This window comes from Phalacrocorax aristotelis, chromosome 4 (assembly GCF_949628215.1).
Source record: "Phalacrocorax aristotelis chromosome 4, bGulAri2.1, whole genome shotgun sequence".
NCBI classification, from domain to species: Eukaryota; Metazoa; Chordata; class Aves; order Suliformes; family Phalacrocoracidae; genus Phalacrocorax; species Phalacrocorax aristotelis.
In genome coordinates, this window is record NC_134279.1 from 4758513 (window position 1) to 4765245 (window position 6733).

Genomic DNA, 6733 nt, shown 5'->3' on the forward strand with positions numbered 1-6733 from the left:
AGGAGTTAATGCGCTCCCCGAGAAGCTCCTGCTGTCCCGCGGAAGGAAATAAACATCAGGATTTCCAAAATGCAGATTGCCTTGCAAAGGCACGCCCACACCGCTCCTGCTTGCCACCGAGGAAAGGAAGGAAGATACTACTTTGAAAGGTTTCTCCTCCACCTCTTTATTCTGTGTGTGATGCTTCTGGTTAAAACGGGTTGGAAAAGCAGACTTTCCTGCCCGCAGGTGAGTTGGGGTGAGCGGGCAGAAAACTGCTAGAAATTATAAAGGGCATAATGAGGGAAGATTTGGGCGGTTCTATCCAAAATGTTGCATGACCAGCTATGCTTCTATTCCTTATTGTGGCTGAAATGTTGACTTTTTGGTTCATATCTGGCACAGAAAGCCAGAAACCTCTCTCTTTGAACAGGGAACAGAGGCATGAGCGGAATCCCCCAGTATCCTGTGAGGGCAACCTGCGGAGGAGAAGAAAACCAGGGGGAGACCCCAAAAGCAATAGCAGGAAGAGAAAAGGGCTTTGTCTGAGCCCAGCAGCAGAAGCAGCAGCACAGGTAACTGTCTTAGAGAATTTCAGCCTTGGTTTCTTGTTAGATTCAGGTTTACGCTGAGCCTGAAGGCTTTTGGCTTTAGAGAGAAAGTCCGAAAACTAGCAAGCGTACTGCGTACTGTGTGCTTTCACACGGAGGAGGGAAAGAGCAAGTTAAGAGAGAAATTAAAGTAGATTTTTGATTGAAGTTTCATTGTGCAAGAAAATATTGAGAGGGCCAGATTTAATGTTTTGGGGAAACAGAATCATAGCATGGATTTCTATTACTACACTTCTCTGCTTTCTGAAAATTCCAGTATGGATTGAGAAAATAATCAGGGGGGGTAAAATACTTGCCAGGTTTAGAGAGACAGCTGTAGTTAGACAGACATGTCACACAAACTGAATTATGGCGAGATAGCTTTCTTAGAAGAAAACATATTCAGCAGCGTGGTTACATATACATACGTAGAAGGAAACTGCTCTGGAAAGCACTGATAAAGGGAAGGGAGCACATGAGGGAGGAAAAATAATATTGATTGTACCATAAAAATGTATATTACAAAAGTAGTGCCCAAGTAAGTCAAAGAATGAGAAGGGAAAGGAGGCAGAGAAAAGCTCTGGAAGACGGGGCGAAGCACGAGGCCAGAGCTGGTGGTGGTGCAGAGGGAAGGCGCTCTCTCCACGTTATCCCTGTGAAGAAGCCACTTCCAGCAGGATCAGGACGCGCTCGCTCTTTCTGGAGGATGCGGGAGATGGGAGCTTAGGGCTGGTGCAGCGCCGCACCGTCACGGGCAGCTCCACCAGGCGGGAGGTGATGGTGGTCTGCACAGAGGGTCTCATGCTCCCCGAAAAGGTTGCTATGTTCATTTAATTATTTTTTAGTAGTATTGAAATATGTCTTCACAATCCAGGTGTCAAGAGTTCTGTGGTATTTTTCCTGTCATTCTAGGAAGGATGCTGAAAATGCTCTGATATTTGGGTAGATAGGTCTGAATGAAAGGTTCCACGTACAGCAGTGATTTAACATCTCCTGGGCTTATATTTCTGTTAAATAGAGTGATCATGAATTTTCTATGAATAGGCTTTCAGTTTGCTTTGCTTTTTTTGAGAGGAAAATGTGTTTTCTCTCAACTTTCAATCTTCAGAGGGGATAATATAATTTTTCAAGTGTTATTTCTGTTTCTGTTAAAACTATTTTGTGAAAATATTTTACTTAAATTCAGTACCTGTACCTTTATCTCCCTAATGCCCTGCCGTGCCTCTGCCTCTTACCAGCCTTTTCAGGGAAACCACAATCTGCAGCTGCACTGGAAAGACAGTTAAAGAAATGTGCGAATATTTGGGGGCAATTTCGCACTGCCAAAAAGTATGTTTCATGTTCACATGAATATAGTTTGGTTTTGCTGTAATACTTTTTGTTTATATTAGCCTCAAACTTCTTCAAGAAGATTGGGGGGGAAAAGGAGCCAGAGAAGGGAAGGAACAGTACACAGTTATTTTTTATTTCCTTAATTTTTTGGTTGTTTGGGCAGCTTAGCGGTATGTGGTTCTTTTATTTTTTGTAAAAGACTTCTAGCGAAGAGAGGCTTCCTAGCTCCGTAGCTGCAAAGCCCCAGATGTTTTGTTTCAGGACACGGAGGAAGTTGACAGCTTTACTCCCAATTTCAGACGAAAACAAATGAGGAAATACCAAATTTTTTGTGTTACAAAGCTCCTTTATTTATAATCACCTCTGTCTGACTCGATACAACTGCCACACAATCGGAGTAATTTTTGTAAGGCATAGTTTTTTGGGGGAGGTTATTAATTGCCATAACGGAGTCGCCTTGGACAGCCACATAGATGAGCCGTCTTCCTGCATACGATCTTCAGTCTCCCCTGTAGAAAATACTGGATTCAGTCAAAGGTGAAATAGTTACTTTTCTCTTTGTGTTTAATTGCCGGTTACAGTAGTTTTGGCAGAGGATATGCTTAAAAATTTCAGAGACATCTCAAAGTTTCTTCTGAAAAAGGTTATTTTAAGAAATGTTTGGTTTGACAATGTTGGCATTTCTGGATTTTTATTGAAAAATTTTGAGCATATAGTCTTCAGGGTACACTAATAATTATGGCAGTTCTTACCTGTGTAAATACATAGGTAGTAAGAAAGATTCATTAATCCTCATTTGTTTAACATTTACAACCATTTACATTTGCTTTTTTTTTTTTCCTTCTGAACTAGGAAGTAGAAAGAGTCGTGTCTGACAGAGAGGAGCATCGCTCACAGCACACCAGCTTTCCGTAAGGAATAAAACCTGTTTATGTTTAATTTTAAGTATTGGTGTAGCTCCTTGAGTTTCTATAGGATTCACTGACTGCCTACCTTAAAGCACATCAGTTACTTTTCTGTATTTTAGCTATATTGTACAATGCAGTGTAGGAGTAATACGCCTCTCTGAAGATCAGGGGGAAACTCTGAAAACAGGAGAAATAATAGAGTGGGGTGTCAGAATAAGCACTTTACCAGTCCTACATTGTTGGTCTAGATTATTTTGTGACCGCTTCTGAAGAAAATACATCAGAATGTTATAAATTGTATGTGAACAGAAAAGATTCCTCTTATAATTTATTAACAATACCAAAACAATAATTATATCAAATATATGTTATCGATAATATTGTGCATTTAAAATAAACCCTCTAATAAGCTTCTAGTCCGGGATGGTTTTTTTCTTATGATTGTAATTCTTACACTTTAAGGACTCAAGGTTCATTGTTGGTTTAAGTAAAAAGGCTGATTGTCGCAATTAATGCTATCTGTGGAACAGCAGAATAACAGTGTTTTGGTTTATTGCTTTCTGTTTATTCAAAAAATGCATTCAAACTATTTGAAGTTCATCAGAACAACATATTACATTGATTTGAAGTACCGTATCTCAGAAATAATGTATATGTACGAAGACATGCTGCCATTTAAAACAACACATCAACAAGGAGTCCTACAGCACCTGAAGGAAACGTTGAGTGATGCAACATTTTCAGGTAAGAAACAGTTTCTGGATGGTGGCGCCAAAGTGCACGTGTGTCTTTTTTCCTGACGAAATCCAGCACAGGAGAAACCATCCGGCACTCGCTCTGGGACTACCCTGCACGCGAGGGTTTGCCGGACAGCGCCTTTTCAAAGGACAGCGGTTTTTCCTTCTATCTTAGATCCTCTCTGCTTCCAGTACATCACTAGTACGTGGAGTTCATTCTAGCAGATGAGAAAAAGAAGCAGGATTTTTCCCATTAACTTAAGCCAGTGTATTTTGGTCGTTACCTGTTTATGGTGATATAAAGATAAATAATGGCTTATGAATGCTGGAGACTAGTTGGTTCGAGAACTATATTCATGTCAGAGACCTAACACAAGTAGCCTGAATTTACCAAACATCCCTCTCCGCTACGGATAATTTAATAAAACGTATGTTAAATGTAAGTACATATACTTGAATTCATGCACCTGGTGTGTTTTTAACGACTGTGTTTTCTTTGAAATGAAAATATAAGCTTTCCCCCTTCATCAGTCTAGTGCAGCGTTATACAATATTGCTAATGGGTACAGACTTCTTCCTGAAAACAGTTAACCTCAGAGTTTGTAGGAATTTAGGCTTTGTTATTTTGCTATTACAATAAAAAAAAAAATCACAAGTTTTCTTTCAAAAGAAGAAAAAAGAATTAAGCGTGTCTTTCTGAGCTGCACGTGGAGAGGTTTCCATTTTAGTGGTTGAAGATGCAGGCATTTGGCCTTTCTGCTCTGCAAAACGTGTCAGCAGCTGGGTGCATCTTAATCGATGGAAAGGCTACAGAGAACTGTCTGTAATATGATCCTATATACGACCATAAAATTATTCTTATTCTTTGGAAAGGATGGGAGCAGGGGGCTGGATTGATATTTGTTCTTGGTATTACCATAAACAAATTGCCCCTTAGTTGGCGAACGTTATTATTATTATTATTGTGGAAATTACTGCAATTAGTTGATTTGCTTGGTGAGTAGTTTGCTGGGTGGGAGTGCTTACTCGGACTTGAAGGAAGCCCCACTGGTTTTGCTTTGCATTTGTGCGTAGTCCCATGAATAAGTCCTACATGCAAACTTTCGAAAGCGTAAGCTCCTAGACTTTCACGTTGCTAAATCCTGATTTATGATGACACAAGGGCAGGATTTTGATTCCCTCTCTGCTGTTGATAGCATTAGAAGATTGTTGCAAGGGAGGACATGGGCGCAGGAGCTCGTCAGCCTGGCAGGGAACCGGACAGACCAGTGTACAGGGAACAGACAGCAAGGGACTTCCTTGGAAACCCAATTAAAAAAAAAAAACCAGCAAAGAAAGGGTGTTTTCCAGCATCACGGGCAATACCATGAGCACTGAGAGCACCCACATGGGGTCGAGCCCAGGGCTGCGCTCTCATGCACGCTTTAGACACCAGCTGGATGACTTCAGGGCAGCTGCTAGAAACTTTGTAGGCTTCTCGAAGGGCAAAGATGGTAGAAAGCAATTTTATTCTAAATTCAGTTTCAATAAGTGATTCAAGTGTGTAATGCGGGGCGTCTGCATTGTACAAGGCGTTTGGCAAGCTCAGATCTGCGCTGCTTGCTTACCTAACGTACGTTTTCCTTTGACCCCAATAGCTACTGCGCAACGCAAACAAATGATAGTATGTCCCTGAACCTGCCCGAGCAGAGAACACAAAGAACAGCAACGATAGTTATTGTATGAAAGGCGATTAAAGCAATTACTAATGCACTCTGTACTTAATGAACATTTTAATGTAAATATCTACTATTGGTTCTCCCAGACATTGGCAGTCAGAAGCACCCTGAAGCGGTGTGATGCACACTTGTATCTTTTATTTTGGTGAAATTTACTTTGATACCTTTATTTCACAAGTTTGCTTTGTATTTTACTGCTTGAAGTAAATCAAGAGTGTAATAAAAAGCTGGGGGTGAATAGCAGTGGCTACCTCTGTTGAAGACAGAGCTGTTGAAACTGGATATTAGGTAAACCTTCTTAGCAATAAGGGCAGGTAGATCAATTTTTAAAAGGCTGGCAGTGAACGCTCCGTCTCTTTAAATCTTGAAAGCTGGGTGTGGATGCCTTAGCTGAATATATATTCTACTTTAGCCTGAAAGTTTTTACATTTGATGTAAGAATTACCGCATGACATTTTCTGGCCTCCGTTATATGGAAGGTCAAATCTGTCGATCACACTGATCCCTTTGGGTCTTAAAATCTTTAAATCTATTGCAAAGAAGCTAGCTGCCAATTAACGTTTGTGCTTCACGTACAGATCTTCAGTTGAGAGCTGCACTCGCCCGCGCCGATTTACCTTCAATTCCTGGAAAAAAATTGAGAATGATGTTTAGTTGCCTCTTAACCACACAGGACTGTTTTTCATTTAATTCATATTCTTTCCTTCCAACTTCTGGACCTGTAGTTTTTGTATTAATTATTTGCTGTAAGACTTTATTTTAGTTCTGTATCCTCTCAGCTTACAGGATAGTGAACGAGGCATGTGAACATTCACGCTCAACTCATCCCTAAGAATTAAGATTAAAAATACATGAAATTATTTTGTTTATTTGCATTTTTAACCTGCATTGGGTACTACTAGGAATACTAGGAGGTTTTTTTCTTAATTTTTCTGTTTGTTTGTTTTCTAGTGCCTTTAATATATCACCCTTTATATATTGTTGAACCCCTTCTTTGTCCATCAGCGGTAGCGCAGCTCCCTGATGAATTGGGATGAGCTTGCTGATTCAGCCGATAGAAGGAAGAGAGGATTCGTGTTTGGCAGCAGCACAGAGTTATGTCGGCTTAAGATGACAATGACCTAACATTTGTCATCTGTTGTTTATTCTCTTGTCCTCCGCTGAAAGAGGAGATCTTGTTGTGGATGGCTCGGCTGGAGTTTTTAATGTTTGTGTCACTGTGTATTTATGGAGTTGTTTTGCACTTTGTAGGGAAGGTAGTGAGGTTTATGCCATGATCCTTGGAGATGTTGCGTCTCCAGCAAGGAGAAGGTTTTCACAGGAGAGGGAAGAGGTGACAGCGTTTACTGCCAGCTTCACCCTGGAGCCCTTGGTACGAGCCGTGGCCCCAGCCTGTGGAACAGTTGCCTGACAAGGATCAAGAGCACAAACGTCTGCTCTGAAACCTCGTGGGAAGTTAATGTGGGGAG

At 40.8% G+C, this 6733-nt stretch overlaps 1 long non-coding RNA gene across 1 annotated transcript; it reads left to right on the forward strand.

The window, feature by feature from the left end:
- The first annotated feature begins 2286 nt into the window (after positions 1-2286).
- Positions 2287-5384, forward strand: LOC142056003 (uncharacterized). Its single transcript, XR_012660163.1, has 4 exons — positions 2287-2438; positions 2754-2812; positions 3406-3553; positions 5184-5384. It is a non-coding gene; the product is annotated as an uncharacterized LOC142056003 (long non-coding RNA).
- The last annotated feature ends 1349 nt before the right edge of the window (positions 5385-6733 follow it).